The sequence below is a fragment of the Girardinichthys multiradiatus genome, chromosome 5 (assembly GCF_021462225.1).
Source record: "Girardinichthys multiradiatus isolate DD_20200921_A chromosome 5, DD_fGirMul_XY1, whole genome shotgun sequence".
Taxonomy (NCBI): Eukaryota; Metazoa; Chordata; class Actinopteri; order Cyprinodontiformes; family Goodeidae; genus Girardinichthys; species Girardinichthys multiradiatus.
The window spans coordinates 24,845,987-24,856,053 of NC_061798.1; the positions used below are offsets into that span (position 1 = coordinate 24,845,987).

Genomic DNA, 10,067 nt, shown 5'->3' on the forward strand with positions numbered 1-10,067 from the left:
AGGGTAGCTGGAGTAAAGAAATTTCAGGTGCTTTGTTACTTGTAAAGAGGAGCTGGAAAAATGATTGTACTCCAGCTCAAATGTTATATTTACTTTTATTTTTATGCTATAGTATGACAGAGCCCACAGGAGTGACACCCGTCAAATGTAATATGTCAGCAAAAATTAAATGGTAACAAATGTTCATAGCATATCTTTTTTCACAATAGTTTATAACAATAACAGAAACATGTAAAAAGAAAGTGAATATGTAATGATAAATTAAATATATATCCTACATCATTTTTTTTTCTTTTATCCAATAAATATATGGATTTTATTTTAGTTTGTTTATTTTTTATTTTTTGTTTTCTAAATATTTCCACTGGTATTTTTCTTTGGTGTTGAGATCCAAGTCTTTGAATTAGGCAGGCATCCTCACCATCACCCTATTCTTTAAGTTCCTCCACAGATTCTCTATCACATTCAAGTTGGTACTCTGGCTGGTCACACCAAATTATTGAAATTATTTCCAGTCAGGAAGAAACATTAAAATTAAAAGAATGCTTTGAACATAAAGCTGCTGAGGATATGAACACATCTGGGATAAACTGCCTTTTTGGATGTTTTAATATTTTATTTGTTTATTTTATTTTTTATAGAATGTTTCCTTATTCTGCTGGAAGCCATAATTTTAAAAATGCATTCACCATTTCAGTTTAATAGATCAAATTGTGCATTTCACAAAATGTTTTATTGCTTATTGAAAAAAATATATAACCATGATTGCGTTTAGTGTCCGAAAGCTTCTGAATATTTTTAACAAAAATTAGAATTTTTTGGGAAAAAGAACCTGCCTAATCTAAAGAGTAAGACATTGAATTAAAAATTAAACACATAGTAAGAAAACATTTTTATTTTAATAAAGAAAATATTCCAAATTCATGAACAGGAACCAGGCGGGAGCCACAAGGAGCAAAAAACACAGCAGAACAATGGAGATGAAGGTAAACAGGGAAACCAGCAAAGAACAATGACAACCAAACAGATTATATACAGAAAGAGAGTTAATAGAAAGGCGGGACAAGCAAGTGAGGTAATCAGGTGAGTATAAGAAACAGCTGAGACCAATGAAAGCTGAGGGAGAGAAGAGTAAGAGCAAAATAAGAGCAACGAAAAAGACACAAGGAAGGATATCTAACAGCATAATACAAAAATGGACATATATACTAAAATAAAGCAGGACTTTGTTTAATGCCAGATAAGTGACAGTTTGTTGCCTAAAACCTCAGTCTTTTTGCGCTCTCACCAAAGAGCCAGTAAATTCCCAAACAAGGTTAGCAAATTCCACACATTAACATTTGTGATGTTAGGACAAAATAAATTAAAAAATCTGATATATCAGTTTGCATGTCTTATGGTGAGGCCCAAGATGCCACTCTTGCTGAGGTTCTCAAACTGGGAGCTAGGGAGAATTTGTTTTACCTCCCTTACCATCCTGCTCACTGTGCATGGTGGCAAGACAAATTTGGGTTCCCCCTGTGGCTTTGTTTGTCACACTTACAGCATTTACAAAATGTTTTCATTATTACTTTGATCTTTGACTGTATATACTGTAAAGTTTAGGCAATACCTATTTTCTTTTAACAGTTTCCTGAGAAGTAAAAATCAACATAGTCATATACAATAAATTAGAATATGCTTTCTGATGAGTCTTGCTTGTCAGATTAAAAGGACCTTTTTAAAAATAACAACCTTTAAGCAGGTACTGAAATGCTTTTCATTAAGACCACGTTTCTGTATTAATTGTTTTTTTCTTTTTTATTGGTTGGATGTAATATCCTTGTGACATAGAGAGGAACAAGGAGTCAAGGAAAGTATATAGAATAAGCAGACATTTTGAGCTTCTTCTTGATTGATTTTATTCAAGAAATCTTTATTTCTGCCAGGTTTGTTAAAAAGGAAAAAAGACGCCAACTTCTCTATCACAATTTTCCATCTTAAGCTCCATGTTACCAAAATCTTATTAGTTTTAAACACACCTGAACCTTATCAGTATACACCATTAGCAAATAGGTTAAACTAAACAAATATTTCAAGCAAAGTAACAGGAATAAGATATTCTGATCTACATCTAACTAAATGGTTTGCAAAACACAACATTCATAGACTGCAGCTCAAAAGGTTGCTTTAAAGAAAATAAATTATACTATACAAAAAAGAAACCCCTGCATTTGGCTGTACCCAGTGATGCACTCAGTGACACCATGAATGTATACAAACAAGAAGTGCTGGGCTGGCATTTCACACCTGTCCTGGATGTAGGATCTGAGCAAAAGGGACAAACAATGATGAGTGTATACAAAGTTACATTAACATGAATTATTCACCTTAAACAGGAGGGATGGGCCAGTGGCAAATGTTTAATGGACCAGTGGTGAATAAATACAGTCTCAAAACAATCTAAATCACTTCGTCACAATTCTAATTTTAAATGTTGTCTTTCCATTAACTGTAACCAGAAAATCATTGTAATTAAGAGAAATAAAGGCCTAAAACATCAGTCAGTGTGTAATCAATCTATGTAAGGTGTTTAACTTAATGAACTGAGTTACTGAAATACATGAACTTTTTAATAATATTCTAATTTATTGAATATGACTGTACATCTACCTACCTTGAATGGAATGTTCTCTTTTTTTTTTTTTTTTTTTTTTCATATCTATGAATGGCTATCAGAAATGGGCCTCCTGTCATGTCTTATTTATACCCCAAGGAATCAATTGCAATATTTTAAAATAACAAAACTACTATTAATAAGTCTGAGTTTTTTAGTTTTCCAATCCTTTTATGGGCAAAAAACACATAGATTGGTGAGATGACGTTGTGCAAGTTGACATGAACAAATACATTGTTGGGGCAAGGCTATTAGACCACATCAAAGAAATGCAGAACAATTTGCAAACTAAAATTTAGCTGCTCTTCATCACAGTAGATAGCTGTTGTTATAACACCTACTTCTATCCCAGGGTGTTTCCAAACAGATCAGTCTCAAAGACTTCATGTAGAGAAAGATGGCAAGCTATGACTTAAAGTTGACTGATTTTTATCTGTCATGGGTTCTAATTTATTTGAGGCAAGACATCTACTTCTTAAGACCAATCGCTGCTTGCCCTTAAACAACCATACTGCCAGGGTTAGCAGTGAGGTGAGGCAAGCTGAATTAAATGAAAAGCTACAGGATACAGTTTATTGGGTGGAAAGATAGCAAGTACTCCCTAAAATGCACACATAATATTTTTAGGTCAATAGGGCAGGAAGGCTGTGTCTCTGGTCAGTAGGTTGTTGCAGATAAGAAAACAAAGAAAAAATAGCAAAAATAGGCATAGCTGGACACACTGTAATGGCTGTTTGCTCTGATCTGATGAGGTGGTTGGGGAATACAGTCCAAGGATGTTAGTGTTTGCGTGAAAGTGCATGTGTGGGGTCAGGCTGACCGATGAGGTGGTGATGGTGAAAGGTGATAGACCCTTTGAGAGAGGCTAATGGGGTCTCTTGAAAGTCTATTTACCCAGAGTAATAAAATGCATGTGCAAGGGGAAGAGTATGAGACAGGATCACAAGCTCAGACAGACAGGAGAGTCCCCTCAATTTTCCTTTAAGAAAAGGAAATGGTTTACATTGGAGCCATTGAGGATGTTGCAGCACATGTTGGGATTGTAAGTTTTTACTCTTGATAAACAGAAATAACTGAACACATTAAATGTGTTGTTAAAGTGCCTTTCTCTATTGCACATAGATGGCTCAAATAATTGAAGGAAATAATTTTCAGGGTATAGTATCAAGTCAGTTAAACTTTTGGAACATTGATCTAGTCAGTTAAGTAGTATGGGAATTGTTAATCAGTGTCAGCTGTTTTAACATTAATGAAATCAACAATAGGTGCACTTATCGCGGCCACAATGCGATGACCCCAAAAACCGGAACGGTTTTGCAGGAGTCCAGGGTCAGTGTCACTACTGGTAGCATGAGGCAATACCTGGACCCTACATAGGTTTTACAGGCAGACCAACTCCACCGGGATGGCAGATTGATACGTGCCAATGCCTGGAGGTTTGCTGTGTCACCCAGCACAGTCTTAAGATCATGGAGGAGATTCCAGGTGACAGGGATTTACTCTAAGAGAGCTGAACAGGGCCATCAGAGGTATCTGCTCCTCTGTGCAAGGACGAACAGTACTGCCAGAGCTCTTTGAAGTTACATACAGCAAGCCCCTGGTGTGAATGTGTCTGACCAAACCATTAGTAACAGACTTCATGAGAGTGGTGTGAGGGCCCGACATTCTTCCGCAAGGCCCTGCGCTCACGGCCTGGCACCACGGAGCTCTACTGGCACTTGCCAAAGAAACACCAGAATTGGCAGATTTGGCACTGGTGCCCTGGTCTTTTCACATATGAGAGCAGGTTCACTCTGAGCTCATGTGACAGATATCAAAGGATCTGGAGAAGCTGCGGTGAAAGTTAAGCTCCCTGCCACATTGTTCAGCATGATCGGTTTGGTGGTGGGTCAGTGGTAGTCTGGGGAGGCACATCCATGGAAAGACACACAGACCTGTGTATAATAAATGGGATGAAACCCTTGACCCCATTGTTAGACCCTTCTGTGGGGCAGTGGGTTCTGGGTTCCTTCTGGTGCATGATATTGCCTGGCCCCATGTGGCAAGAGGATGCAGGTACTTCCTGGAGAATGTAGGAATTGATAACATATCTGACACCACCAGGTTACACCTCAGACTGTCCAGGAGCTCAATAATGCCCTAGTCAAGATCGGGGAGGAGATATGCAATGACATTATCTGACATCTCATAAGGAGCATTCTCCCACATTGTCAGGCATGCATACAAGCACATGGGAGCCAACCAAACTACTGAGTAAAATTTGGAGTTGCTGCGATGACATTTCAACAAATTGTACTACACTCAAAAAAGTTAACCAGGGCAGTTATCCACTTTGTTAACATTTCACTTCCAGTTAACACATAAAAATGTTAGGGATCTGGGGTTGTTTTGTGTTTATGAAGTGTTCTGTTTTCACTCTGAGCTGCAGTTTCTCCTGGAGGGCGATACTGAGCAGTGTGCATCTGCACACCCGCTCCTAATCAACTTTGTTTGCTAAAGAATAAAAGAGGCTCTGGCTGCTGATCCTTCTTCGCCTCAGTGGCAACCCAAGTGGTACGTCTCGCCCTCTGAATAACTCAAGAGTAAGTTTCCTTGTGCTTTTTCTAGGTTAAAGCTAACCTTCTCTATCTACCCTCTCCAACGTTTCCTCCCAAGTTCTTCCTTGGACCGGTCTTTCTAAAAGACCACCTGGATTCCCACTTCTGACCTCTTCATGTCAGTTACCTATGGACAACCACTTTCATGTTAAGCTGAGCTCCTCTTACCATCGGAACCACCACACTGACCTGTCCGCCCTCCGAAGCTCTCTACCAAACTGCTGTTGGAACGCAGCCCTCTGCACAAACATCACCCCTGGACCCGGCTCCCCTCTTCAACTCAGCTCTCTGCAAAACGCTAGTAAGTTTATATTCTACTACAGGGGTTGGACAATGAAACTGAAACACCTGGTATTAGAGCACAATAATTTATTAGTATGGTGTAGGGCCTCCTTTTGCGGCCAATACAGCATCAATTCGTCTTGGGAATGACATATACAAGTCCTGCTCAGTGGTCAGAGGGATTTTAAGCCATTATTCTTGCAGAATAGTGGCCAGGTCACTATGTGATAATGGTGGAGGAAAACGTTTCCTGACTCGCTCCACCAAAAAACCCCAAAGTGGCTCAATAATATTTAGATCTGGTGACTGTGCAGGCCATGGGAGATGTTCAACTTCACTTTCATGTTCATCAAACCAATCTTTCACCAGTCTTGCTGTGTGTATTGGTGCATTGTCATCCTGATACACGGCACCGCCTTCAGGATACAATGTTTGAACCATTGTATGCACATGGTCCTCAAGAATGGTTCGGTAGTCCTTGGCAGTAACGCGCCCATCTAGCACAAGTATTGGGCCAAGGGAATGCCATGATATGGTAGCCCAAACCATCACTGATCCACCCCCATGCTTCACTCTGGGCATGCAACAGTCTGGGTGGTACGCTTCTTTAGGGCTTCTCCACACCGTAACTCTCCCGGATGTGGGGAAAACAGTAAAGGTGGACTCATCAGAGAACAATACATGTTTTACATTGTCCACAGCCCAAGATTTACGCTCCTTGCACCATTGAAACCAATGTTTGGCATCGGCATGAGTGACCAAAGATTTGGCTATAGCAGCCCAGCCGTGTATATTGACCCTGTGGAGCTCCCGACGGGCAGTTCTGGTGGAAACAGGAGAGTCGAGGTGCACATTTAATTCTGCTGTGATTTAGGTAGCCGTGGTTTTATGTTTTTTTGGATAGAATCCGGGTTAGCACCTGAACATCCCTTTCAGACAGCTTCCTCTTGCGTCCACAGTTAATCCTGTTGGATGTGGTTCGTCCTTCTTGGTGGTATGCTGACATTACCCTGGATACCGTGGCTCTTGATACATCACAAAGACTTGCTGTCTTGGTCACATATGCGCCAGCAAGACGTGCACCAACAATTTGTCCTCTTTTGAACTCTGGTATGTCACCCATAATGTTGTGTGCATTTCAATATTTTGAATAAAACTGTGCTCTTACCCTGCTAATTGAAACTTCACACTCTGCTCTTACTGGTGCAATGTGCTATCAATGAAGACTGGCTGCCAGGCTGGTCTAATTTAGCCATGAAACCTCCCACACTAAAATGACAAGTGTTTCAGTTTCATTGTCCAACCCCTGTATTTCAAATCAACATCCTCTCCCTCAAACAAATCCTTGTCTCATTTACAGTAAGCTGCTGTAGCACACACATCCCAGGACCCACCTGTCAACTCCTTCTGTTTTCAATAAACCTTTCAAACCTGCATAACCTCCTGAGAGTATTTTTTGCATGTGGGCCAAAAAGCTTCCACAAGCCATGACAAAAAAAGGTGTTTGTTGGATTAAATTGCTTTATTTTAGTAAATATAACATAAGGTAAAATTATTCATGTTTTTTTGCTTTCAACTAACATAATACAATTATGTGGAACCTGTTTCAGATCTTTTTTTTTTTTTTGAGCATACACTGTCACATCAGTGATTCAGTTTAAATTTCTCGATGACTTCAGATTAAGGTATTTGTAGGTTGGTAATTTTCATCAAATCGTGGCAATCTTTTGTTCCTGAAACATTAACCATTTCATATCAGTATGGAAATCTAGCAAGTTTGTTTTCCAAGTTAGATTGTATTTTAGAAGTTTTTCTTTTTTTTTTCTCTCTCTCTCTTTTTTTAGCAGTGTACATGGTCAGCCATAACATTACGACCAACTGTCCAATGGAGCGTTGTGCTCCTTTTTTTTTTTTTTGTTTGCTTTCAACAGCAGCATGACCTGCTGTGACAATGACTTTGCTTGAACCCTAAAAGGATATTGTGGGTTCTTGCCCCAAAATACAATAAGCAGATCCTTTAGATCCTAGTGGGATGGAGTCTCTGTGGATTGGACTTGTATGTCCAGTGAAACCTGGTTTGCTCAACTGGATTCAGGAATGAGGAGTTTGGAGGCCAACTTAAGACCTCCATGAAATGGACTCAATGGTCTGCATGGTAGACAGGCATTCATGTGATTATAAAAGAAAATGTGATTAATTGGACCACACAACTCTGTTTCATCATTCTGTGGTCCAGTTCTGATTTTGAAGAGTCCATTGTTGGTGTTTTCAGACCACCTATTGATTGCTCTGCAGTTGTGCATTACCATGCACCACTTGGGCCAGCCTTTGCTCCCAATAAATATCCATAACACTGTTGCTAGTGCACCATTGTTGCTTCCATGAACCACTTTAGATCCATACTGATCACTGCAAACCAAAGAACACCACACAATAGCTGCACTTTTGGAGATGCTCCGAAAAAAAAAAAAATATTGAATTGGATTCATGCTAATGGTGTAAGGTTCAGGACGGAGGACCCAGAATTTCAGCCAGAAACAGAATAAAAGTTAAAAGATTTATTCAGAAGCATCGCACAGATACTCAGGACTCCACCACCTGGGAACGGAGAGGCAGGTTAGTGGCTTGAAAAAGCTTGGGTAAATATATATAATTCCAGAGAAGCCACCCACCTTAACAGAGTCCGTGTAGGACGGAGGAATCAGAATAGGCTCCTTTGCGGTGCTGCCAGAAGTCGGATTGCCGACAGGGAGAAAGATCCAAGACTCGGTGGTCAAAGGGGGCAGTAACTGGGAGATACCAGGGAGGCAGACTCAGGCAGACAAATCCAGGGGCGAGGCAGGAGGCTTTGATCGAGAGGCAGAAACAAGGTCATGATCCAGAGGTGAGAGACATCCAATGAGGGTCGGGCATGACAGGAAAAATCCAAGATGCAAAAAGTGGTCAAAAAACATGGTCAGGCAGGAAGGAATGCTGGACATCTACTAACTGTTAGGTTTTCAAAAATCTGGCACCGTCTGCCTGTCTGAGGGCTGAATATAACTGCAGAAATACAGGTGCATGGTATGACTGTGATTGCGCTCCAGCGCAGCAGCAGACAGGTGAAGCAGATTAGCCAATTACATGAAGACAGAGCAGGCATAACAAATGGAGAACAAAATGTAGGGTTTTGATGAAGCAAATAATCAAGTCAGTGCCAAATGGTAAGGCAAAAATTTAAACTTTTTGAAGCTCAAAAACCTCTTGTTGGCCCAGCTTGAGTTTTTTTCAGTAACTATCATAACTTCACATCACCAAAAAGTCATTTTGGAGTAATAAGGATATTGTTTTGCAATGTAAAATTCTTCTGACCCCATTTGCTATCACCCCTGTTTTTCCCAATTAAATAGTTAAGCAAGTGGCCTATTTTTCTTTAAAAGTTTCCCAGTCATTCAAAATAACTTTTTTCTGGGTGAGGTTTAAATCAGAAACCCACAGGGCCCTAATTCACAAAGGCAACCACTAAATTAGTCATATGCACTGGTCACATGTATCTCTGCTCTTTAAAGAAGGGTATCTTGTGATGGAGACAAACTCAGTTCTGTTTTTAGGACATTAAGTGTGGGATTGCTGTGTCTCCCACATGACCCCACATTTCTCTTGCAGCTGATCCAGGACTCCTCTACTTCTGCTTCCCCTGCTTATCTCTGTAAGCATATGCCAAGCCATCTGAAGATCACGCTGGAGTGAAGGGGTAGGATTGGGATTTTTTAAGAGTTATTAGGGCCAGGGAACGTAGAAAGTAGAGCAAGGCCGTGGTGATTACATCTTGAAATTCCATGACATTCTTTAAGGGCATCTGACTGTCTTAGTAAGAATGGGAACACAGAAAAAAACTGAACAAAATGTTCCTGCGATGGATTCAAGTAATTATATAATCATTGCACTTCTGCAGAAAATATAACATACACCACCAGTCAAAAGTTTTAGATATACATTCTCATGTTTCATGACTATTTACATTGTAGATTCTCACCAAAGGTAACAAACTGAATGAACACACATGGAAACCATATAGTAAAGAAAATGTGTAAAATAATAACAATCACCCCCCCCCCCCCCCCCCCCCCCCCATGCTTTGATTAATGCCTTATTATTGCTTTGTATTATTGCTTTGAGTATAGCATTCTCTCCCTATATCTCAGTCATCACTGCAAAGGGCGGCTACTTTAAGGAATCTAAAATATAACACATTTAGAGTTCTTATAAAATTTTTCGTTTGCTACATAATCCATATGTGTTCATTCACAGTTTTCATTCCTTTAATGAGAATCTACGTACAATGTCAATAAAACATAAAGAAAACCATTAAATGAGAAAGTGTATAAAACTTAACTGGTATTGAATGTGAAAAGGGATCTATGTTGTATACTTTACAAATTTTAAATTACTTTCTACTGTTTTAATTGAAATTCTATTCATTCACTATAGAATTGTATACATTTTAGGTGAAAAATGTTTGTTATCTGCAAAACGTGGAATTCAGAAAAAAA

At 39.5% G+C, this 10,067-nt stretch overlaps 2 long non-coding RNA genes across 2 annotated transcripts; one reads left to right on the forward strand and one right to left on the reverse strand.

The window, feature by feature from the left end:
* The first annotated feature begins 3,016 nt into the window (after window positions 1–3,016).
* Window positions 3,017–8,065, forward strand: LOC124868885. Its single transcript, XR_007038426.1, has 3 exons — window positions 3,017–5,209; window positions 5,312–5,554; window positions 6,896–8,065. It is a non-coding gene; the product is annotated as an uncharacterized LOC124868885 (long non-coding RNA).
* Window positions 8,066–8,078: 13 nt separating this feature from the next.
* Window positions 8,079–8,585, reverse strand: LOC124868884. Its single transcript, XR_007038425.1, has 2 exons — window positions 8,208–8,585; window positions 8,079–8,133 (listed from the first exon to the last, which is right to left on the reverse strand). It is a non-coding gene; the product is annotated as an uncharacterized LOC124868884 (long non-coding RNA).
* Between the last annotated feature and the right edge of the window lie 1,482 nt (window positions 8,586–10,067).